Below are 25,885 nucleotides of genomic sequence, written 5' to 3'. Positions count from 1 at the left end.
CTGGCGCTTACAGGACTACTAGGTAAATGAATGGGAGGGCAACTCTCTGGCAGGCTGAGGTTAGCATCACGGATCTGGACGCCCGGACCTCTCAGCTCTTGCCAGCAGCTGGGGGAAGGAGTGAGGACGACAGAGGTAAAGACTAGTGAGAGTGGAGAGGAGCGTAGGCGGCGGGGAGCAGGGCTTGAGGAAGCCTGGGGCCTGGGTCTTGGCGGAGGCTTTGGCCCGGAACCCTAAATTCTTATAAGCTGGCTTCCAGTCGGGCCCCAGTCTTCGGTTGGACGTTCTCGCTTCTCTGGGGAACTCTGGATAAATATGGAAGGCCAGGCGGCTGCCGGGGGCCTCAGACTGATGGCCCCTGGAGGTGCGTTGTCCAGTACGATGGCCCCCTAGCCACTGTGGCAACCCGAATTAAATGTAAATTATACACTGGATTTGAAAGGTAGTATCCCACAAGAGCTGTATCTCTGGCAATTATTATGATTACGAGTTGAAATGATATTTTGGATGCATTGGGTCAAGTAAAACGTCAAGATGAATTTTGTCCTTTGTTTACTTTTTTAAAATGTTGCTCGAAACTTTCAAATCATGCGTGTCTCCCTGCCCTATTTGTATTCCATCCATTATCATGTTTAATGTTCTCAATAAGCCTGTAAGATGGTTATTACCCTCCTTGTATTGAAGATGATGAAACAAGGCGTTAAGTTACTTGCCCGAATTCGTGCCACCAGTAAGGGATGGAGGTGGAAGGGCCTAGGCAGCTTTGACTTCTAGAGCTTCCTGTGTTCCAATGTTTTTTGTATGCTGTTTTTTGGGGGGGCGGGTGGAGCGGTGTACCGGAGATAGAACTCTGGGGCCGTCAACCACTGAGCCACATCCTCAGCCCTGTTTCGTATTTTATTTAGAGATAGGATCTCACTGAGTTGCTTAGGGACTCGTCTTTGCTAAGGCTGGCTTTGAACTTGGGATCCTCCTGACTCAGCCTCCCGAGTCACTGGGATTATAGGCGTGAGCCACTGCGCATGGCTTGTATGCTGTTTTGAGAGGCCAGACAGAAATGTGAGCACCAGGCTTTGGAAATGGACTCTGGTTCCCATCTCATTTAGCTCCTGAGTGACTGATAACCCTGAGCAAGTTACTTAACCTTTCTGTGCCACATTAAGATTGCATGTTTAAAATTTAAGTTCTTCTACCCTATGAGATCTTTGAGAACATTGCTAAGAAAATGTACATAGAGTACCAAGCAAAATGTATGGCACATATTAGTTTTAGTTCGTCCATGGCTAAAGGATAGATTAACTGTTTGCAGGTTGATAGATTAATTCTTTTTTCACTCATTAGAGCTCAGCTGAAAAGTCACGTAATCAGGGAACAGTTCCCTCTTGTTATAGGCTTAGATACCACCTTAGTTACAGCTCTCCCTTTTGCACTTATCACACTTGTAACATTATAGTTTAGTTATTTGATTTGATGCCTTTCTACTAATGGACTGTAAAATTCAAGAAGACAAAATATTTTCTAGTGTTTGGATCATTATTTTATCCTCAACACTAAGTGCATTGTCTGACATATAATAAAATTCCAGCAAATTTTTTGAATGAATGAGAACTAATGTTTTGGCTTCCTTGTGTATTCCTTAATGGGAGGCCTCGAGGTTAACCTCATTTTTATTTTGATAGATGGAGATGATAATAATGGCTTAACGGGCTCATGAAGAGCATTAAATGAGATGATGTATTTGAAGCACTTCTTTTAGCAGGTGGTAAATCCCCAACAAATATAAGTTATTGTTAATAAAGCAACAGTTAGCTGGCTAGCTTCACTGTATATAGGTTTTGAAAAGGTCTTGCATTTTAAAGTAGTCTGCACTGGTTAGTTTATGGTATCTATTTTACCCTATTATAAAACCCTATATCTCCTACCTACTGATTCTCAGTTAAGAACTTTGTTTTCTAATTCAGTGATAAGTGAGGCATTTAAAAGGTCACACTAGGGTTGGGGATGTAGCTCAGTGGTATAGCACTTGCCTAGCATGGGCCAGGCAGGCCCTGGGTTCAATCCCTAATACCCTGCTACCAAAACATAAATGAACAAAAAACCAACTAGGTTTACTTCAATATACTCCCTACTATATCTCCCTAGTTAATCAGCATCTATATTGTATGCTTTGTTTTCATTTTAGAGAAGATATCCATGCTACATTCTCAGTACATTAGACCTCATCCTCTAGTCAAGGACATCACTCTGGCAGTTCTCCAGTATCTCCTATGTCATCTTCTGTCCTGAATTTATCCTAGGGTATACACACATATTGTTTTGTATCTTTAAAATAGTAAGTAAATTTGTCTCTACTTCCATTCCAGCTACTATTCTATTTGCTTTTTGAAGCAAAACTGTATTTTCTGTCACTTTTTCATCTCCTACCATTCTCTATCATACTCATTTCAAGTGGGCTTTTACCCCATCTTCCCACCAAAATTCTCTTGGGGTCACCAGTGACCTCCATAAATTCAAAATCCAGTGGCCAATTTGACTTAGCAGCAGCGTTTGGTATGATCTCTCCTACCTCCTTAATACACTTTGTTTATTGGCTTCTAAGACAGCACATGCTCTTGATTTCCTCCTTACCTCACTGTTAACTCCTGAATATACTTTACATCTTTTTCCTCACCTTCTAGTAGGGTTCAGTCCTTCGTCCTCTCCTCTTTGTTATGTTCATCCTCTGTTGATACTCAATCGGAAGGACTTGTGCTGATAACTTCCAAATTTATATCTCTAGCCTACACCCCTCTCCTACACATGTATTCATTCAGCTGCCTGCTTGACATTTTTCATGCAAAACTTGAAATCCTGGTCCCCCTGGCCCCCCAAAAAACTTTATATCAATATCTCAAATGAGGGCAACTCCATTCTGCTGGTTGCTCAGGGCAGAGCCTTGAAGGTATTTTTACTTTTTAAAGGCATTTTTTATTTTGCTATATTCCATATATAAGAAAATCATGTTGGCTTTACCTTTAAAAGATAGGCAGAATCTGGGCATTTCTCACCTACTATGCCACCACCTAGCATGAGGCATTATCTCAGATGGTCTCTCTGCTTCCAGTTTTGTTCCATCCTAACTATTCAACACAGCAGTGAAATGATTCTTTTAAATTTTACCAAATTGTCTACTTCAGACTTTGAAGTGACTTCCCATTTCACACACGCTAGAAGCCAAACTCTTTATAATGGACTGATCTGCCGGCTCCTTTATTATCTGTGACCTAAATTGTAGTTCATATCTTGGACTCTTTTTCCATATTAGGGTTTCCCATCTGCCTGGAACATTCTTCCACACAATGATGCATACCTATTTCCCATCTTTTGCCTCCTATTTACACCACCTATCTCTTTTGAGCTTTTTTTTCTTCCAATTCTATTTTCTAATGTATTTAATTATTACGCTGTTACTTATTATTTTCCCCTCTTGGAATGTAAGTTTAATGAATGAGTAACTTTGCCAGTTTTACGCCATAATGATCTGAAGTGCCCAGAATGAAGCCTAGCTAATGGGGCATTCAGTAAATGTTTGTTAAATGCATGATTCTATAAACTTAAGACATAGGGAATCATCTGATGCTCTATAAAAGCAAAGTCCAGTTTCAGTTTGGCTTAAAGGGACTAGAGCCAAAGAGGAAGGGACAATAAATGAGGTTAAGTTAAAGTACAGTTATCCTATGTATAAAGTTGTAAGGCTTAGCCTGGAAATTGCTCTGAACATAGTTTCTATTTTACATACTCTGTTAAGAGTAATTAGAAAAATACTGTGAATCTGATTCCAATGAAACAAATACATTCAGCAAAGTAGTACTACTATAAAAAATAAGACAAGATATTCTTTACTTTATCTTGTGAGTCTGATTTAAAACTGTCTTTTTATACTCTTAAGTAGCAGTCATGCATGCATACCATAAAGTTTCTTGGTTTCTGTCATTGCTCTCTTTTTACTTTGATTATTTTGACAGTAACACAATTATGAGACTAATTCTACCTTAGTAATTACCAACATTTAACATATAACAATTGAATAGTTTCCTAATGTTGAGTTTCTTAGGAACACAATTGAGTGTATTTTTTTCTGTTCTTTTTGGTTTGGTCTCAACTCAAGTAAAAAAATTATCAGAACAATTTTTGCTCTTAGAACAAGAATGCAAATTTGACTCCTTACAAGTCAGGAGTAAAATCTTAATATTATGTTTTTATATGATAGTAGCACTGGGGATACATGGTTCCTTTATTATTGGTTTTATTGTAGGGGTTTTTTTTTGTTTAAGCTCAAAAAATTATATTTCTTCTATTTATAATAGTCTAAAAACAGGAAAAGAACATGGAGGCAGATATTGCAGATCTTCGAAGCAAGCTGAAAGAGGTTGAAAAAGAGCGACTAAAAGCTGCACAGTATGGTTTACAACTATTGGAGAGCCAAAGTGAATTGCAAAATCAATTATATAAATGTCGTAATGAAATGATGACCATGACTGAGGTAAGACTGTGGATTCTTCTGTTTATGAGGGTGTGCTTAGCTATTGAAGGTTTATTTTGTCTAGCAATAATTATTTTATTTTCTGAAGATCTAATTTCTTATCTGTGCCATTTTCATTAAAGGTGAATAAGTTAATGAATTCCTGATATTCTTTCCAAAGCAGTGTGTTCTGAGTTTCAATTATGTTTACTCTTTCTACCACAATTTACCTACCATATTTATCACTAAGTTTTGTTTGTCCACACTCTACATAGGTGACCTCACTTATTTTGGAGCTTTGAATATCATCTAAATGCCCCCATAGTAGTTAAGCAACCTAAACTGTTTAATTAACAATTAATTAAGAGTTCAAGGGAGGAGCAATAGTCCTCCCTTGAACTCTTAATTAATGTATTCAATTGCCCACTTAAGAGTATCTCAATCTTGATATAAACAGAATATTTAATTCCCTGTCTATTAATCAAACATTCTCTGTCTTTAGCTTATTTATTTAGTAAATTGAATGACATTCAGTTGCTTGACCTAAAAATCTAGAAGTCTCACATTTAGTCCACAAATTCTTAGGGACATGATTTATAAAACATCTATCTAGGCCACTGTTTTCTTTCTCCCAGCCTTCTAACCAGATTGCCTGCTCCATCATTGCCATTCAGATCATTCTTTCTCAACATAGAATCATTCTTTCTCATGGAAAAGCACAAGAGATCATGTCATCTCCTTTCTCAATCTGCATAAGGCTTTCAATTGTATTTACAAAAGACAGTCTGAGGGTTTATACATCCCTATGTGATTTGACTTCTGCTGGACTTTTGCAAACATAGGAAACTGCTTTTCCTTGTTCAGGCTATCCTAGACTTGCCTTATGGGTTTATATGAGCTCTTTCCTCCTGCTTAGTTGTTCCTCACCCGCTCTTCATAGATTGAATCCTCAATCTTCAGATTTCAGTTAAATGTCACTCATAGAGACCAGCCCTAACTAAAGTCGGCATCACTCACTCTTTTGTGGAGGGAGATCAGGGGGTATAGTTACCAGGGATTGCACTCAGGGGCACTTAAGCCACACCCCTAACCCTGTTTTGTATTTTATTTAGAGACAGGGTCTCACTGAGTTGCTTGGCACCTTGCCTTTGCTGAGGCTGGCTTTGAACTTGTGATCCTCCTGCCTCCCTCCTGAGCCGCCAGGATTACAGGTGTGCACCACTGCACCTGGTAGCATCACTCACTCTTAATTCTTTGCAGTACTAATTATCTCCAGGATTGCAAGGTCCTTAAGAATTTTGTCTTGTTCACTGCTATATTCTCTAGTGCTTTGCACACAAATATTTACTGAAAAAATGAATAAATCAGTTTAATTTAGTAAATCCTCAGTGGTATAAACTAAAATTGAAAATTATAAATATAGCAGGTAAAAGTTACTAATGACAGCTCTTGTTTTTCCATGTGGTACTGTTCTTGACCACAAGCTCAATACCTAATTATAAAGCAAAGCAAAGAATTAAAAATCTAATAGAAAATAAAACCATGATATATATAATTATTTGGAGAAATAACTTATCAAAAGTGGAAGTGCTTTTGGAGAAATAATGTTACTTGTTTTAGGTCCTTTTTCTAGTTTCATTTTATCTTATACTTTAAAGCTTCATGAAGGAGTTTGAACTAATACTTCTGTGTCAATGCCTTCTACAGGGTAGTGAAGCAATTACCATATCTCTATCATGGACTTTACCATACAGTAGGCCCCCTCCTTATTTCTAGTTTCACTTTTCTTACCTCTGGACAACTGTAGTCTAAAAATATTACAGAGAAAGTGCCATAAGTAAATAATAAATTTTAAATTGCATGCCATTCTGAATAGTGTGAGGAAATCCGGTGCCATCCTACTTTATCTCACCTGCTCCACCTCACTTCCTCTCCTCACCTAGGCATAGTACAATGAGATATTTTGAGAGAGATCATATTCACATACTTTTAATACAGCATATTATTATAATTGTTATTAGTTATGTTACCAATCTCTAACTTGCCTAATTTAAAATTAAAACTCATCAAGATGTGTGTACATATGTATATATGGAGTTTGGTTCAACTTGTGGTTTCAGCTATCCACCCAGGGTCTTGGAACATCCCCTGCATATAAAATGCAAATGATATCTGATTGTGTGTGGAGCTCAGACACCTGAATGATCTGACTAGTTAAACAGTTATTCACTTTATGATGTTCTCTGCATCAGAACGTAGTATGCAAGCATGTGTCCTAATACTTTAAAAACCAATATAGACATTACTTCCTTCAGGAAGTGTATTCTGAGCTAGCACTTACCAGTTACTGTGACTTAATGTAATTGCTGAATTGTGTGTTTATTGTTCCTTTAGACATTGATCCTCCTTGAAGTCAGGCATCATTTTTTATATTTATCTGAGTTTCTCTGTTACCTGGCATATTTGCTGGGTTCTTAGTAAGTATGTGTGGAATAGATGGAAGGTTGAATGCCTAAGACCTTGTTTCTGGTCTTTTGTTACCAAAAGTCCCTTTACTTTTTCATGTTCTCTGTCAGATGGACTCCAGATTTGAAGGTTGTGCTATCAAACTGTACGAAATAATAAGTAGCTTATTTTCCTAATCGTCAAACAAATGCCTAGTTTTGGGTCAGCATGAGATAAGACATGCTGCTGTGACAGTTGATAATGCAGCCAAAATCAGGGACATTTTAACGTAGCCTGATGGTACTCATCATACAAAGTTTTATTCAGATTTTGGAATCCAGAGAATGCCTCCCCAGTTACGTTTTGCATTGCGGGTTACTAGGGCATCAGAGCCCCAGATTGGAAAGTGGTAACCTTGCATCTTTTCTAGAGTTGATGCCTGTACTAACTTCAGCCTGAGTGTTTTTGACATTACTGTACTTTCAGAATATACCTTAGGGATTCACTAAAACTGATGAGCTACAAAGTTATTCCAGATTTAACATGTGGTTGTACCTCAGAAAGCAGCAAATGTATGAAACAGGAATAAGCCAGTTGAAGGTGAGAACTGATTATATGTAATAGCTTTAAGTGATTTTTTATGTAATTGAATTGTAATTGAATCTATTTTCAGAATTATGAACAAGAAAAATATACTCTTCAGAGAGAAGTTGAGCTCAAGAGTCGCATGTTAGAAAGTTTGAGCTGTGAATGTGAAGCTATTAAGCAACAACAAAAAATGCTGCTAGAACAATTAGAAGAGCAGCTAAGCAGAAGCCATGGACAGGAAGTGAATGAACTAAAAAACAAGGATTGAATATATGTATGTTTTCAGAGCAAAAATACCCCATGTTGATGCAACCATCTGTTAATGTAAGGTGATAAAGATTTTTCTCAAGTACCACTGTGAAAATAGCATAGATCAGTTTTCTGTCATTTTAATGTTGAAAGTAGAAACACTGAGAAACAAAAACTTATAAAATGACTTATAAAAGTGAGACTTGTATCAATATAGCCTTCTAATTACATACAATTTTCCAATTTTGATAGCAGCAATTTTTTATGATCCATTTATTTAGTAACTACTGAGGCATCCTTGGTCATAGTCAAGCAGTCTCCTTTCAGAAAGAGTGGTCCCTTAGCCTTTACTGCAGCTAGTGGTGTGCTTTGTAATTCTGTAGAACAAATCAGTAGTTCCTTATAAATTACTATATATTAGTATTGATACCTTATAATTTATTTTTTGAGGAAAAACATGATCCAGTTCTCAAAATATATTTTTAAGGGAAATCCTATTGTTATCTCCATATTACTGATGAGAAAACCAGTGTTTAGGTAGATCAAGCAAATTGGACAAGGTGAGAGCTAGAAATTGTCAGTTGTGAATTGAAGCAAGTCTTCCTCACACCAAATTCTGTGTCACTGAGTGTGTACATAATCTGACACATTACATACTAGCTCCACTTCATACATAAACACGAAATAGACAACAGCTGTTCATGAATGCCCATTCCTTTCTAGCACCCCCACCCATCCAGCCTTCAGATTGCTACTTAGGAATCCAGAACTTCACCATGGCTCTTCTTCGTGTGGAATCCAGACTTTTACAAACCCTTTCTTTCAAAACCCTTTCAAAACTTGCTTGAATTTTTATTGTCTTCTCAGAAGTCTCTTTCAATTTTTAGATTTTTTTTTATGTAACATCTTCTAAGATTTTTTTCCATGTCAGTACAAGCTATACTGCTGCCTTAATTCTTTATTGATTTAGCTCTAAGTGTTTTTCTATTTTTAGTAATGAAATCACATATTTGAGTTGGTTTATTTTTTCCTAATAGACGGTAAAACAAACAAATAATGCTTTTGTGAAATACATAGTCATCCTGCACATTACTGACAAATAGTCTAGCTTGTCTGGAACTAATCTGGTTTTAGACAGTAACGACTGGTAATGATGCATTTTCATTTCTCCTGGTGGGTTTTTTTTTTTTCATGTAGCTTTCATTACATAAACAAATGTAGCAGTATAGGGGATATTTTTGGGGGGCCTGAATTAAGGACCAACTGTAGAGATGGCTTAGGTGGTAGAGCAAAGAGTATATCAATACAAAATTTTCAGTCTTACTGATGTTCTTAAATCACTTTTGCCAAAGGTTTGGCTTTTTTTTCCCCCAGTATCTTTCTCTTACTTCTCATGTTGAATTCATCAGCCTGTTGTGGGGATTTGGCCAACAGAACCTTGATGTAGGCTACTGTGGCTCTAGTCCCCACCATCCCCTCTCCCCTAGACTGTTGTGGTGGCCTTCCAATCAGGCTTCTGCTTCTGCATGGCTGGTCACAGCATCGTTTACACAGCTACACAGTGCTTCTGGTAGCTTTAATGCATCCAAACCACTTGGATGGCTAGAATGGACTGTTTATAAAACAAGGTGGGTCACTATTGGAGTGTCCTTGGAAGCTCTACTAGTCTCTTGTACAAGTTTGGATCATTCAGTGATATTTTACAGAAAGAAAATACCTTTTGATTTATAAAATTGTGATTTTTTTATACTTTAGATAGAAAAACTGAAAGGAGAGTTAGATGAAGCTAGGCTTAGTGAAAAGCAGCTAAAGCACAAAGTAGACCACCAGAAGGAACTCCTGTCTCATAAATCGGAGGAAATACGGATGATGTCTGAGCGAGTCCACGAAAGCATGTCTTCAGAGATGCTGGCTCTTCAGGTCGAGCTGACTGAAATGGAAAGTGTGAAGGTAATTTTTATGGCATGTGTTTTCTTAGATTTTTAAATTTTTCTTTTGCATACATTTTATGTGTTTTTATAATAATTCTAATGAGCTAGTGTGGAGGAAGAAATGTTTTTTTGACCTACTTTGATCTAACTATCCAAAAAATGTTTTATGTAGTTTAGGTGAATTACTTTATTTTAAAAAATAGTATTAGGTGACCTGATTAAATAAGGCAGACAGTACCTTTACATTAATGAAAGCTCTGAAAGGACGTAGACATTTTCTGATCCTAGTTTGTGTCATAATATAAAATGTTAGTACAGTAGAAGTTGAAATTTGTGTGAACATAGATTTCATTTCAGACTATGAGTCATTAAAAATTAAAGCCCTGAATTCACAGTCAGAAAGAGCAGTCTCTAGAGCCTTTTGTTTGGTTCCCTGCTGAAAAATTAAGTAATTTTTAAAATTTTAATAGGTATCTGACAACTTTGACAGGTTTTTGTAGTTTTAATTTGAATGTGAACCACTACAGATAAGTTAGCTGAGCAGCTGCTAAATGAAAGCATTTTCAAGAGAATTTTGTCTTTTGATTTCTGTTGAATAGAATGCTCTCAAGGAAGAAGTGAATGAACTACAGTACAGACAGGAACAACTAGAACGTCTTAGTACTAACTTAATGCGCCAGGTAGATCGACTTAAAGAAGAAAAAGAAGAGCGGGAGAAAGAAGCAGTTTCATACTATAATGCCTTAGAGGTATTATGATTACAGTTGTATTGTTTCCAGTTTTTAAATTGTTTTCATGCTAATTTAATCTCTATTAGCTAAATTGTTTTCTTTTGAATTTAGAAAGCTCGTGTAGCAAATCAAGATCTGTAGGTGCAATTGGGCCAGGCCCTCCAGCAAGCCTTGGATCCCAATAGTAAGGGCAACTCTTTGTTTGCAGAGGTACTTACAAGTATTCTAATAATTGAATTGGGTAAACTATTATTTCATTTAGTACAAGAACAATTAAACATATCAATGTTTTCCAGGTAGAAGATCGAAGGGCGGCAATGGAACGCCAGCTTATCGGTATGAAAGTCAAGTATCAGTCACTAAAGAAGCAAAATGCATTTAATAGAGAACAGATGCAAAGAATGAAGGTGTGGAATTACCGATCTTAAATGTTTGTTAAATCTACTTCATATTAGCATTATATAGATAAATATATCACAAAATCCATCTTTTCCTTCAAGGGGTATACTTTTATATTTTTTTCTAGAACTGCATGATTTTTTTAAAAATTAGAAATTCCAGGTAGATCATAAGATACTTTTATGTTTTCAAAAAGTTAATCTTGGAAAAACATTAGTGTGTTTAACAACTACTAATTGTTTATTTTAATGATCATTCTCTAACCTTGCCAGGGAGGTTTAAATCTTTATAGAATAGGGAAAAGGAATTTAAAAGTGTTTGTTTCTCACGTATTCTGAGTCTTTCTGGGTTCCCGCATCAAATGAGACTAGCTTTTGCCATTTCTCACTTCTCATGAAGGCTAATTTTAGATGGAAATTTGAACTATTTAGGGTTCCCTTTTCTTGCAGCTCCTCAAAGCATGTAATTAACCCCTTTAATTTTAAGGGTTTTGTTGGTTGTTGCTGCACACAAATAAGAAGTAACAGAAAACCTTATGGCAATTAGAAAGATTCCAAGATTATAGCAGTCCTTAGAATTCCAATGTATGGTCTGTTCTGCCTGATGTTCCTAAGGTGGTGTTTGGAAGAAAGTTTAGATTTTTTTTTTCAAGATGTCAGTTTTACCAGAGAAATGGGAAAGGTCACTGATTGAACTTGGAATTAGATGGGCTGGATTGAAGCATAGTTGTCATTTGCTAGTTGTGGTTAACTGGGACATATATTCTGAGAGCATCTAAAAGGCATACCTCATTTACAAAGTAGAGGTGATAGAACTTGCCTCTCAGAACTGTCTTGGGGTTAAAGTGTAGAAAAATACTCATATGGTACTTCCCATTCTTATCATTGTGAATATCATGTTTGTGACTGAGCTGCTTAACAATTGCCCCTACTTAAGTAAAGCTAATGGAGAATTTTGGTGGTGAATAGCAGGCCACATTTGTCCAGGCTTACTTACCAGTTAAATGACACCCTCTGGACCACAGTCATGCTGTTCAATTTTGTATCACAAACTAGGTAAAACTATATTAAAGACTTCAGATATCATTAAAAAGTAGAAGTACTCCAAAGTTATGTCTACAACAAAACTAATTGATGTATATTTTCCAATTATTAGACTAGAAATAACTAATTAGTTTTCAAAACAAGTTCTAAATAGTATTAGTACAAAATACAAATTGTTCCAGAAATATGCTTATCAGAATATCTCAATTTTGTTGTGGTGGGGGGATTCTAGTTACAGATTGCTACATTGCTACAGATGAAAGGATCTCAAACTGAATTTGAGCAGCAGGAACGGTTGTTTTCCATGTTAGAGCAGAAGAACGGTGAAATAAAACATCTTTTAGGTGAAATTAGAAATCTGGAGAAATTTAAGGTACGTATAATATCTTGAAAAGATGTGGCTGGATTTTTATTTGAATATCTTAAATTTTCAGTTTAAATAGGTTTCTCATCGTATAATTGACTTTCAGTTTCAGTACATATTGAGCCAATCTTTAAATTATTTTTTTCTTGTCTCTGCTTTTCAGTATTATTGACCATGCTTCTTTTACTAAAGCAAAGACAAACCAATCTATTCTATTTGTGTTGTTATTATCAGGTTATTGTTTGTAAGTACCTATATCTTTAGTGTACAACTCAGTGAGTTTTAACATATATATGTTTATATATATATACACACACACACACATATTTATATCTGTATATGTATATTCTTACAATTACTATCAGATTACATAAAATAGTCCTAGCACTCCAGAAAAGCCCCATTTAAATGAAGTGCTCCCACCTCCTAACTTTGTGTCAACATCATGTGAACATTCTGTTGAACTTCATATAAATTGAATCATGTAATATATATACCCTTGATTCTGTCTTCTGCTCAGTGTTATGTCAGTGAGATTTCTTGCCTGAATGTCATCAGTAATTATTTTTTAGTGCTATCTGTTCCATTATTTTTAGAGCTTTGTCAATTCAACATTGTATATCCACTGGAATTTATGGATGTCTTTAATAAATTCTAATAAATTTATTTTATTTTGCAATTAGTGCAATCTTCCAGGAAAGTGAAAGTACTCCTACATGCCTTTGACTCAGAGCTCCCTATTTCTTATTTGTATGCTTGATTTATAACTTTTTCTGTTTTTATATGTTTTTTCTTAAACTTTGAGAGTGAGTTCCAAACCAGATGTCCTTTTACCCCTAAGCACCATGATGTTATTGGAGATATAAGCAAATGGTCAAAATTACAAATTAACATTGATATGCATTGAACTATGCTATTAACCAAGCTACTTTTTACATTTTGCCAGTTATCATTGATACCCTGTTATGGTTTAGATATGAGATGTCCTTCAAAAGCTCTTGTGTTAGTGCAATAATTTTTAGAGGAGAAATGTTTGGATTATGAGAGCTTTAACCTGATCTGTGGATTGATCCACTTATGGATTAACTGAGTAGTAACTTTAGGCAGGTAGAGTGTGACTAGAGGAGTGACTGGAATTTTGTCCCTGGTGAGCAGAGAGCTCTCTATCTCTCTGCTTCCTGATTACCATTTTCTAAGCTACTTTCCTCCCCCACACCCTTTCACTGTGATATTCTACCTCACCTTGGGCCCAGAGCAATAGAGTTGGCCATCTGTGGATTGAGACCTGAAACCATGAACCCCAAGTAAACTTCTCCTTACATTGTTCTTGTTAGATCTTTTGGTCACAGAGACAAAAAAAAAAAAAAAAAAAAAAAAAGCTGATGAAAACATACCCTAAGCAAATTTTAAAAGAAAAAAAAAAATCTAGTGTTTTCAATTCTAGGGCCTAATCCAAGGTTGCATGTTTTACCATGAAGTCTCTTCAGTCTTCCTTAATCTGGAACAGTTTCTCTTTCTTTATTTTGACATTTTTGAAGAAAAATTTGTTTATATGACTTTATCTCTGTTTCTTCTAAAAACTATTAAAAGTATTATAATTTTAGCTAAATTTGCAGTGTGTCACTTGGCAGGTATATGTAGTCTATCCCTGGGGCTTTGTGCTATACTTTGAAAACTGTGACCTTAAATTAGGAGGATTTTTAAATGTGCAATCTCTGAAATTCTTTGCAAGTTTTTAAACATCTGCTTTTTTTTTCCAGTAAAGAAAATATTCAAAGAGTGAATCAGAATATTTAAAGCGTGGATACCAAAAATAACCTCAGGAATCTCCTCTCTTTTTCATATTTTTCCATTGTATAGCTTTGTCATACCAGAATTCAACCCAAAAAGCATTTGCTTCTCTCATTCTAAAAGCCAGGAGAGTGAAATCTGAAAGACAGGTATAGTTGGAGTCAGAGATACGAGTGTGAGTTACATTTGGATTCACAATCTAGCTCTTGATTTACTTGCCGGTAGTACCTTGAGCCACTTTTCTTACCTGAAGAAGGACTGGTGGTTCTTGTACCTACTGCACTCAGGTAAGTGGGTGGATCTTTGAAGAGTATTTGTCAAAGGATGAGAGATTAACATGTGGCTGCTGCCACTGTTAATAAGCATACAGTAACCTAATTTGTTATGTAAGTAATAAGAATTTTTGCTTTCTTTAGAATTTATATGAAAGTATGGATTCAAAACCTTCAGGCAACTCTGGTGCTCTGGAAGATAACACCTATTATACAGATTTACTTCAGCTAAAGCTTGAGAACTTAAAGTAGGTGTCTGGGTTGGCAGATGGAAGATAAAGACTTTTTATTTATTTTAATAGATGGTATTCATATAATAACAAATTTTTAAGTTCAAATTGCCAAAAGAAATTTCCACAGAAAAGAAAGTCAATAACATGTCTGTGTAATACATGAGTTTTATGCAAGATTTAATAATTACTAATTACTGAAGAATACTTTCAGTAAATAATTTGTGTTTAGCTTTTTAGATTGGTAAGTAAAAAGGACTTTCATGTAGAAAATATTCTTATAATCCAAATTTTTCAAGAATAAGTATCTCATAACTTAAAGGGAATTTATGCATGAATCACCTTGGAATAATGCATGAATTTTGGCAGCGGGGGATGCTATTGTTAAACTTTAATTATTTGTTGTTTCTTTGTTACTAGAAATCCCAAAGAAATATATTTTTAACCAAGTGTTCAAATATAAAATTAAATTAAAGATTCATCCCACTAAGTTATTCACAAAATTATATATTAACATTCCTTGGTTCTTCTTTTCTGTTACGGTAGCAAAGAAAATGAAAGCAGCAAAAGTGAATTGTCCATACAGCGGAGGAAAGCATTGTTTGAGAGCCAGCGGGCCCTGGATATCGAGCAAAAACTTTTTGCAAATGAAAGATGCCTTCAGCTTGCAGAAAGTGAAAATATGAAACTGAGAGCTAAGCTAGATGAATTAAAGCTGAAGTATGAACCTGAAGGTATGCAAGTTTCCTATGTTTTTGTCTTTTAAGTCCTAAGTAGCTCAGAAAGTGTATCAACATTTTTTTCAAACTATAGCTTTTAGCAAATCTCATTACAAACCAATTTTGTGGTTATCCATCTGTAGTTAATAAGGGAAATTTACAGCTGAAAAATTCAAAGGGAACTAGGTATGCATGAATGTGATATGTGGCTTTTTTGGATGTCTAGGCTTTATCATACTGACACTTGAGGCTTATCCACTTAAAATCGTAGCATATTGTCATACCGAAAAGTTAAATAAGCAGCTAATGTTGGAAGTTATGCTAATTCAGATTATTTATAGAAGATCTAAACACAGTTTAGGTTCAAGTGCTTGTGATTATTCTTCCGCCGATGAAAGTCTGAGGAGGCATTGCAGGATTCAGACTCCTTTTGTGTTTGTCTGCCACCATCCCATTGAGCAGAGTTGATTTATGTGGCCTTGCTGTCACAGCAAGGCAAGATTGAGAAAATTCAATCTTGATTCTCAGGGACCATGTTCCAACTAAATATTGGGAATTCTATATTTTTTATTGACACATAATAATTGGACATTTATTATGTTTCTATTTATATATACATTGTGTAATGATTAAATGAAGGTAATTAGCATGTGATCACCTTAAATATTCATTCTTCATTGAGAACACTCAACTTCTACAAAATCAACCTGGTTTGGATTCCACAGATGAATAGGAACGTGTAGTGTTTGCCTTTTTGTGCCTGACTTATTTCATTTAACACAAGATCCTTAGTTCATTCAAGTTGTCACAAATGACAGGATTTCATACCTTTTTTATGAATGCATAGTATTCCATTACTTATACATATCACATTTTCTTTCTCTATTTATGGGAGTTCAGATATCTGGAAACACACACACACACACACACACACACACACACACACACACACACACCTACCTAGTATTGGGATTGCTGGGTCACATATTAATTCTATTTTTAATTTTTGAGAAACTTCCATACTATTTTCCATAATGACTACTAATTTATAGACCCACTCACAGTATATGAGAGTTCTCCTTTCTCCATATCCTCACCAGAATTTCTTTTTTTTCTTTTGGATAATAGTTATTCTAACTTGGGTGAAATAGTTTCTCATTGTGGTTTAATTTGCATTTTTCCTGATGTTTAGTGATTTAGTGGTGTTGAGAATTTTTTCGTAAACCTCTGTATTCTTTAGAAAAATGTCTGTTCAGGTCTTTTGCCCATTTTTAAAATCAGATTATATGAAGGGTTTTTGCTATTGAGTTCTTTTAGTTCCTTATAGATACTACATAGTAATGCTTTGTCAGCTGTATAATTTGCAAGCAATTTCTTCTATTCTGTAGTTTTTCTTCACTTTGTTGATTGTTTTCTTTGCTATAGAAATTTTTTAGTTTGATATTATCCGGTTTGCTTATTTTTGCTTTTGTTTCTCCTGCTTTTGAGGGATTGTCTAAAAAACCTTTGCCCAGACCGAGGTCATGTAGCATTTCCCTATGTTTTCTTCAAGTAATTTTACAGTTTTTAGTTGATTTTTGTATATGATAATAGAGAAGTCTGGCACAAAAAGACAAACACTACACGATCCTATTCATCTGTGAAATTTTAAAAAGGTTGATTTTGTAGAAGTTGAGAATGTTCTCAATGAAGAAACAATGAATATTCATGGTTCTCCATGTGGAGATCCAGTTTTCTCAGCTCCATTTATTAAAGGACTGTCCTTTCCCCAGTATGTGTTCTGAGCTCCATTGCTCTCTTCACTGTTTTTGTGCCCATACCATGCTATTTTGGTCAGTTTAGCACTGTAGTATATTTTGAAGTCAGGTACTAGGATTGTTCTAGTTTTGTTCTTTCTGCTCTTTGACTATTTGAAATTTTATTGTTTAAGACAGGTTAGGATTATTTTTTTTCTTTTTCTGTAAAGAAAATTATGGAATTTTGATGAGGATTGCATTAAATTTGTAGATTGCTTTGGGTAGAATGAATATTGCCGCAGTCTTGGCTGGGCACAAGATCACAAGCCACTCACAGCTTTGTCGATTCAAACAGCAATTCTTTATTCCCGAACTCACACCAGCCTCTACACACATTCTGGGGCAATTCCAGTTCTCCTCCGCCCAATTCACCTACTCCACGAGGCTTTTTTCCAATATCCCATTTGAATCTCACAAGAACTCAACGGGAACAAGCAGCAGGAACACCCTAATCCTGACAGCAATAATCTTCAACCTCCAACTTCCCTAAAACCCCTATTGTCTTAAACCGGGAATGCCCTAAACCCAAGGACCGGGATACTTCCTCAAACCGGATCAGCTCTAAACCCAGATCCGCCTTGGTCCTTGAGCAAGGTCACCTTACATGCAATGTCAACAGCGAAATCCATTTAACATGGGGTACGCTAGCAAGGAAATTTTGATGCGTCATTCCTACTTGGCAATGGCCCTCAGCAGAATATTTTAACAATATTAATTCTTCTAGTTCATGAATATGAGATATCTTGCCATGTTTTTCTGTCTTTTCAGTTTTCACCAGTGTTTTATGGTTTTCACTGTAGAGCTCATTAATCTCCTTGATTAAATTTTTCCTAGGTATTTTATTTCACTTTTTTTTTAAAACCATAGCTTTTATAAATGGGATTACTTTCCTTATTTCTTTTTCAGATAATTTGCTATTGTTGAATGGAAACACTACTGACTTTTATATATTGGCTTTAGTATCTTATATCCCTACTGTATTTATTAGTTCTAATAGTTTTTAAGTAGAGTATTCAGAATTTTCTGTAAAAGATTGTATTATCTGAAAACAGGGACGGTTTCCTTTACAATTCGGCTGCCTATTATTTCTTCCCTTTATCTAATTTCTCTGTCTAGGACTTCAAGTTCTGTGTTGAGTCATAACAGTGAATGCTGGTGGCATCCTTGTCTTGTTCCAGATCCTAAAGGAAACACTTTGATTTTGACCCTGTTGAGTATGATGTCTGTGGGTTTATCATCTATGGCCTTTAATATACTGAGATGTGTTCCTTCTATGCCTAATTTATTCAGAGTTTTTATCAAAAAAGGATGTTAAGTTTTGTCAATTTTTTTTTCTATTGAAATGATCGTATGGTGTTTGCCCTTTTGTCTGAAATGTGATATATCAGCTTGTTGATTTGTGTTTTAAGCCATTCTTAGATCCTAGGGTGAATTCCATCTGATCGTGGTATTTAATTATTTTGATATGCTGTTGCCTTCTGCTCTCCAGAAATTTTTTTTTCAGGTTTTCCAATTTGTTTGTATTTACTAGTTCTTAAAATTCTTTGTTTCTGTGGGGTCAGTTTATGTTTCCTTTTTCACCTCTGATTTTTTAAAATTTATTTGAGTTTTGTTGTTGTTGTTGTTGTTGTTGTTTTTTGTCTGGCTAAAGATTTATTCATTTTGTTTATCTTTTCAAAAACCAATTCTTCATTTATCTTTTATTTTCTTTTTTTCCTCTATTTTGGTTATTTGTGCTCTGATCCTTACCATTTCTTCCTTCTACTAATTTTGGTCTTATTTTTTTTTTCTTATTTTTTTCTAGTTTATTGAGATGAGACATTGAGATCTTCCTTCTTTTAAAAAAAAATTAAATTGTTTTTGAACCTTTATTTTGTTTATATGCAGGGCTGAGGATTGAACCCAGTGCGTCTCACGTGCTAGGCAAGCACTCCACCACTAAGCTGTTCTCTTCCTTCTTTTTTTGAAGTAGGAGTTTATTGCTATAAACTTCCTTCTTAGAACTGCTTTTGCTGAAAGCATAAAGTTTTGGTATATTTTCATTTTTACTTGTGAAAAGAAATATTTAAATTCATCTTTTAAATTTCCTCATTGACTTATTGGTTGCTTCTAAGTATGTTTAATTTTTACATCTTTGTACAGTTTCTGATATTCTCTTTTGTGGCCTGACATGATACCCTTGAGAACATTTCATGTGCAGTTGAGAGGAATGTGCTGCAGCTGGTGCATGGAAAGGTCTGTAACTTCTGTTAGCTCCATTTGGTCTAGAGTACAGTTTAAATCTGATGTTTCTCTGCTGGGTTTCTGGCTAGATGCTCTTCCATTGCTAGAAGCGGGCTGTTAAAGTACCTTATCACTGCAAAAAAAAATTGCTGCCTATCGATCTACATTTAATAATGCTTGCTTTATGTATTTAGACATATATTTACAATTGTTGTATACTCTTTTTTTGTTGTTGTTTTGTAATGGCCTTGTCTCCTCAGTTTTTGACTTGAAGCATATTTTATTTAAGTATAACCACTCCTACTCTCTTTTGGTTTCCATTTGAATGGAATATCTTTTTCCATTTGTTCACTCTCTGTCTATATTCCTTACAAGTGAGTGTCTTGTAGGCAGCAGAGTCAGATTTGGGTACTGTCATGTAATTACTTGTTTTCTGGTTGTTTTGTACATCTTTGTTCTTATCTTCCTGTCTTCCTTTGTTAAGTGATTTTTTTTTTCCTATCAGCATGTTTTGATCCCATGGTTTTTATTTTCAGTGTATCTATTTAAGGTTTTTGCTCTGTGATTACCATGAGGCTTTCACAGAACATCTTATAATTACAACAGGTTATTTTGAGCTGCAACAACTTAATTTCAAAAGCAAAAAAGAAAAAAAAGCCTTCTACTCTTCAACTCCATTTCTCTCCCATATTTTGAGTTTTTGATGTTAAAATTTACATCTTTTTATATTACATATCCCTTAACAGATTACTGTATTTGTATTAGTTTTGTCCTTTAGGCTTCTTACTAAGGATATAAATGGTTTACATCCCCTAGTTCCCGTGTTATTTTGGATTTATCTGAATGCTCACTTTTACCTGTGGGTTTTTATACCTTCAGATGTTTTCATATTAGACATTCTCATCTTTTTTTTTTCTCTTTTGCATTTGAAGAACTCCCTTCAGCCTTTCTTATAAGATAGGTCTGTTGCCATGAGTGCATTCAGGTTTTGTCTGGGAAGGTCTGTCTTCCCTTTACTTCTGAAGAAGCTTTGGTGGGTACATTATTCTTGGTTGGCAGATGTTTTTCCTTCAGCAGTTTGGATATCATCTTATTCCCTTATGTCCTTTGGGTTTTTGCTGAGAAGTCCACCAGTCATATTGGAATTCCCTTCTGTGTCACTTGCTTCTTTCTTTCCTCTTACTGCTTTCATAGTCCTCTTTGTCTTTGACCTTTGAGAGTTATTTGGGTTGAATCTGATTGGCAACCTTTGATTATCCTGTAATTGGGTGTTTGTATCTTAGATTTGGAAACTTTTCTATTTTTGAATAAACTTAATTCTAACCTTTTGTCATTCTCTAGATCCTCTTGGACACCAATGACATAGATTTGCTGTTTTAATGGTGTCCCAGAGATCTCATGAATTTTCTTCATTCCTTCTCATTCTTTTTTCTCCTCTGTTTTCAAATAGCCTGTTATCAAGCTCACCAATTCTTTCCTCTTCTTGATCAGTTCTGCTATTAATGCCCACCAGTGGCTTTTTTATTTCATTTATTTATCAGCTCCAGAATTTGATTTTTAAAAATTATTTCAATCTGTTAAATGTCTCCTTATAAAATTTTCTTAATTAGTCCTCTGTTTTCTTGAAGTTTCTTGAGGTTTTTTTTTTAAACCAGATATTTTAAATTCTTTGTCTGCCAAATCATGCATATGAATGTCTTTTGGGTTTATCTTTGGCAATATGTTTTGTCCATTTGATAAGGACATCTTTCCTTGGCTCTTCTTAGTACTTGTAACATATATCTTTGTCTCTGCATTGATGAATTAGGTATCTCTTCCTTTTTTTTTTTTCCCGGTCTGGACTTGTTTGTGACTATTCTACTCCAGTAGGCTTGTTTAGACATTTTTAGCAGACTGCCTATGGTATTCCATTTCAGCATTAGAGGGCACCCTGAGCTCAGGTTAGATGTAGGTTTTTTGACAACTCTGCTGCTGGTGCAGTTTCCAACCTGGATGGACCCATGGGAGATTCATGGAGTACACTCAAGGCATGTGGGAGAGCCAGTCAGGCTCTTGAGTCCAGAGGATCTATGAACCCCGCCTCCAGCAGTAAACATTTCTAAACATTCTGTCTGCTAGCATGTCTCCTCTGGCAGGGATGGAGGGCCAGTGCCAAGTTCTGTGTGCTAGTTCGAGCCCTACTTCTCCTTCCTTCTAGCTGGTCTCAGGAGCATCCCACAGAGTATTCTCAGTGCTTGCTGTGAGCCCATGCAGTGAGACTCCCACAGAGGGACTCTGATGGTGAGGAAGTCAAATATCTATTTCTTGCTTACTTTTTTCAGTGTACACACTGAGTTCTGGGGGCTTTCTGCAGGTGGTACCATGAAAACTTGGGAACAAGGGGTTGCAGTAACAGGGAACCTTTCCCCTTGTGGGCTTCACAGTCTAACTTACCTGTTCTGGTTTTCTGAGTTCTTGTGAATGTATTTTTGTGGCATATAGTTATTTAGCTTGGTCGTTCTGTAGGGGATTTATCACTGGAGATTTCTACCCGACCTCTTCTCTTACAGTTCTAGCCTTTAAGGAAAAATGTTTGGACAGTTATTAGAGCAAGTCACATCACCGAGAAAAAATAGCCGAATACACCCTCTGCCTCTTGTATACTACAAAAAATGAACTTTACTATGTATAAATTTTAAAATAAAAGGCCAAATGTAAAGAAGTCCATGAATGTGATGGTCCTAACTCCCTCCCCTCCCCAAAAGGCATTGTCAACATGTTTTAGGTTAAGGATTCTCAACGGGTTTCTGCCCCCACCCTGTTGACAGGCTGAACTCTGTTCATTGTGGTCAATAGTGGGGGAAATGTAAACAATGAGAAGTTTTTTATATTGTTTTAAAAGACTTTTCTTTCTTTTGTCCTTTTTCTCTTCCCTGATCCTAGTAAGCTCCTGTGAGTAAAAATTACCCATTAGGAATTTCAGGGGTAGTGTGCTGAACTGAAGACAGCAAAGGGACAGGAGGATGGTTAGTAAATCCAGATGATCTGGGTTTCAAAGGAGCAGCAAGGGATATCCAATATTTAGAGTTTGACCTGTTCTTTTCATTTAATCCTTGTAACAGACAAAGCAAAGTAAGTATTTTTAATCCGCATTTTGCAGATTTAGAAACCTTAAAATGTAGGATGATTAAATACTTTCCTAAGGTCATCCAGCTGCTAAGTGCCAGACTTGATCCTAAACTCCCTGTTTGCCACTGCATCTTTATCTCCATGGCACCAAGGTCTCCCTTAGGAACCATCTCCCCTTAGAATTTTTTATCAAAATACCACAAGAGAACATTTTATTTATTCCTAGAATTCCTGTATTGAGTTCCCAAGGAAAAATTTATGGTCAAAATAACCTATAAAAACTTTAATTAATGCAGTCTATGAAAAAGAAAGAAAAAGAAATAGATTTCAGTGAGGTGATGAGTGGATTTTGAAAGAATAGAAAAAAGGAAAAGACTTTATGTATAACTGCTCTCCCTTGGTCTGTCTTTTGTTCATTGACTGGATTAGGCGGGAGGTGCTACCTCTGGATGTGACCCCTGCTGAAGACGAATGTGCCAGCGGTGCTGCCGGGGAAGGAACTTCTAGATTCCCACCTCACAAGGAGACACAGTCCTGTCCTAATCCTTCAGAAGGTGACTTGCAGTTAGAAAAGTCGGTGTCTGCAAACACTCCCACTGCCCCTCTTTCTCCTCACAAAAATCTGCCAGTGGATGTGCAGCCAAAGAAGGAGAAGAAATGTGTGAAGTTTGCTCAAGCCTTAAGTGAAAGAAGTGAGAACACGCCCGGCTCTCTCAGGTCAGTGTCCTCTTTTCAAGGCAGCCAGCAGCCCTCCCTTTCTCTCCCTTCTCGATGCATGAGCTATGCTCTTTGTCTCTTTATCTGTCTTCTCAATATTGCATGCAGTCTAATCCCCCAGTTTCATCTGCCTGCCTTCAACTTCTCTAAAACTTTGAGAAAGACAAAAATGATTGCAAGGGGAAAGGACTCCTGAAGAAGGGAGTCATTAGAAAGCCACACATCTCTTGTTGGTTTGAATAAATGTGCTATTACTTTTCTCCTGGTAAAGGAGTAGCCATGAAGGAACAATCAACTTACCTTCTCAAAGGTTTTCCAGTAGTCTGAAGACAGTTTAGTTAAGAAAATGTAGGTGAAGTTTTCTATGGCTTTTGATGATGTTTATACCAGTCCTTCAGACATTACTTTTAATTATTTTGACATTTTTAAATATCCAAGGTAATTTGTTTCTATTTTTTCTAAAACATCAAAGCCTCCAATTTCTGCATAATTGAATTTGTGACTTAAAAGAGAAAGTGTCAGATATGTGTATCTGAAGGACCAGCTGAAGGGCCTTGTCCTTTAAAAGGAATAGAAGTGAGAAGGTAAGAGCAAGTGAACAGAGGGAAGAGGATGTAACTGGCTGCAGCTGGAGTTCTGGGCATGCACAGCAGGATCTAGGTAGGATAAACAGAAGTGAATGAGGGAAATGGAGGGGAAATCAAGATGAAGGTTGTGTAATGCAATGGCAGGTATATTAAAAATAAATACTTTTAGACATGTAAAATTCAGACTTGTTTCTGTGAAAGTAGCCAGCTTGGGTTGTCTCCAATGAAGTGAGGTTTTTAAGGTGCTACTAGGGCTACTTTGTTCTTAGAAAGAAGGGAACAGAGTCAGGCATTTTCTGTGTGCATTTGATCGAAAAAGTAAAACAGTCCATCGTATGTAAAAGAACTTCCTTGTATGTTTTATCTGATTTTTCTTTAAATTTTCAGTGCTACTAAATGTACTCAACAATGATAAAACTCTAGCTGCTGTTGTTATTGTAAGGAAGACTAATTAATTATTTCCTTCCTTGAGTTAATATCAAGCTCTTATTTTATGTGACTTACAACATTGTAAGTCACATAAAATAAGAGCTTGATATTCTTGAGGAAATGACAATTGGATGCTACCTGACAGTACCCATAGCGCTAACTGTTCTGAGGCGAGTTCCACAGGCCGTGCATGTGTGTGTGTTGCTCACTGTGGGAGTGTGCATATGGCCAGTGCGGGTTTGCGTGGCTCACGGTGTGGGTGTGGGTGTGGCCTGTATGGTCTTCCAGAGGTGGATTTCCAGAACCGATCAGTGCATATCTTGCCAGCTATGTTGCCTTCATTTCTTCTTCTGCCCTTTTGTGCTTGAAAAAAATATTGCTTCAATGTATTTAATTAAATTGTTTGACTCAAATTGCATATTGGAAACTATTTGCCTTGATAGTTAAACAAAAACAAATAAAATACCACAAAACACTTGATTTTTTTTTTTTTTTGCGTGTGTGTGAGTCCATCTGCTCACTGCAGACATTCCCAACCTTGTGTCTTGCATGCTTAACTTAGATACACAATCTAAAGATGATTTTATAACAAAAGTGGCTTTTATTGGAAACTTCACTGTTGCATGCTTTATAAATTTAATTGATGCTGTTCTTTAAAGTGTTCGCAGGCCTATTTTATTATCTCCCCACTGTTTATATTTTTCTTTAACTATTCTCCTAGTTGAAACTCAGTTTGAGTGTGTTTTCATTGTCTGAGACAGACATCTGTGCAGCCAGGATCCCATGGTGTTTTCATCTTGTGCATGGGCCTTTGTGTGTCATGTTATCTTTAAAATACTGCTCCAGCATTTCAATTTTTGTGTTATGTGTACTTATCATGATAGATATCTCCTCAGATTTAATTCTTTAATCTAGGCCTTAACAGGCCTTTTTTATCAACCTTAACGTATTTACTAGACATTTAAAAATTAAGTATTGATAAGAATAATTCCTTTCAAGAGTCATTTAGTATTTTAATGGTACTGGAGTCAACTATTTTTTTTTCTTATTAAAAAAAAATAGCACCATTCCTCCGTAGAGGCTCAATATATTATGGGTTTGTTTTTCTCTATTTTTTTTCCTTAACTACATTTGAATTCAGAGTGGATGCTTTAATGCCTGTAGGTTAGCCGCTGAGTCAATGCTTCAAAGAGACGTTAATGAAGGGAAAGAACCTGCAAGCAAATTGGAAAAAGAACCTTGTAAGAAATCACACCCTATTGTATACGTGTCCTCCAAATCCACTCCGGAGACCCAGTGTCCTCAGCAGTAAGGACTTCTCTCTGATCAGAGGGAGGTACTACTTGCCCTGAGGTTACTGAGGAGTTTAGTTAAGAGCCAGAGTGGTGTCAGAGTTCGAGTCTCCTCATTGTATCAAGAGCTGGCATTTCCATGCTTCTCAACCAGGCTTTCAATTTTGATTGTGATTCTAAGGAGAGTTTCTTAAGTGATGACCCTTATGGATCTTCTGTGATTCACACTGAATAAACTGTTAATGGAAGGAAGACTATACTTAATTTAAATCTACATGCAGTGTAGTGTCTGGATTTTTTTCAAGTGAAGTGAATATTTTAACCTACCTTCAGAGCCATATATTCAGAGAATGAACTAATATACTATTATATTTTCGTATGTAATCTTTTTATGAACTTAGTTTTTCATTATATTGTAAAAATAGGAAATTTTATTTGAAAATATATATTGTTATAGATTTTGTCAGTGT

At 35.9% G+C, this 25,885-nt stretch overlaps 1 pseudogene across 1 annotated transcript; it reads left to right on the top strand.

The window, feature by feature from the left end:
* LOC308640289 (protein Spindly-like) lies at positions 1-25,435 on the top strand (annotated as a pseudogene). Its single transcript has 12 exons — positions 1-135; positions 4,347-4,522; positions 7,620-7,796; positions 9,539-9,733; positions 10,314-10,463; positions 10,557-10,655; positions 10,742-10,852; positions 12,120-12,260; positions 14,459-14,562; positions 15,091-15,317; positions 22,820-23,107; positions 25,288-25,435. The product of its transcript is annotated as a protein Spindly-like (transcript).
* Positions 25,436-25,885: the final 450 nt, after the last annotated feature.

This window comes from Spermophilus citellus, assembly GCF_964194105.1.
Source record: "Spermophilus citellus genome assembly, contig: SCAFFOLD_301, whole genome shotgun sequence".
NCBI classification, from domain to species: domain Eukaryota; kingdom Metazoa; phylum Chordata; class Mammalia; order Rodentia; family Sciuridae; genus Spermophilus; species Spermophilus citellus.
Note: the sequence above shows the minus strand (reverse complement) of the source record. Positions and strands in the feature narration are given on the sequence as shown.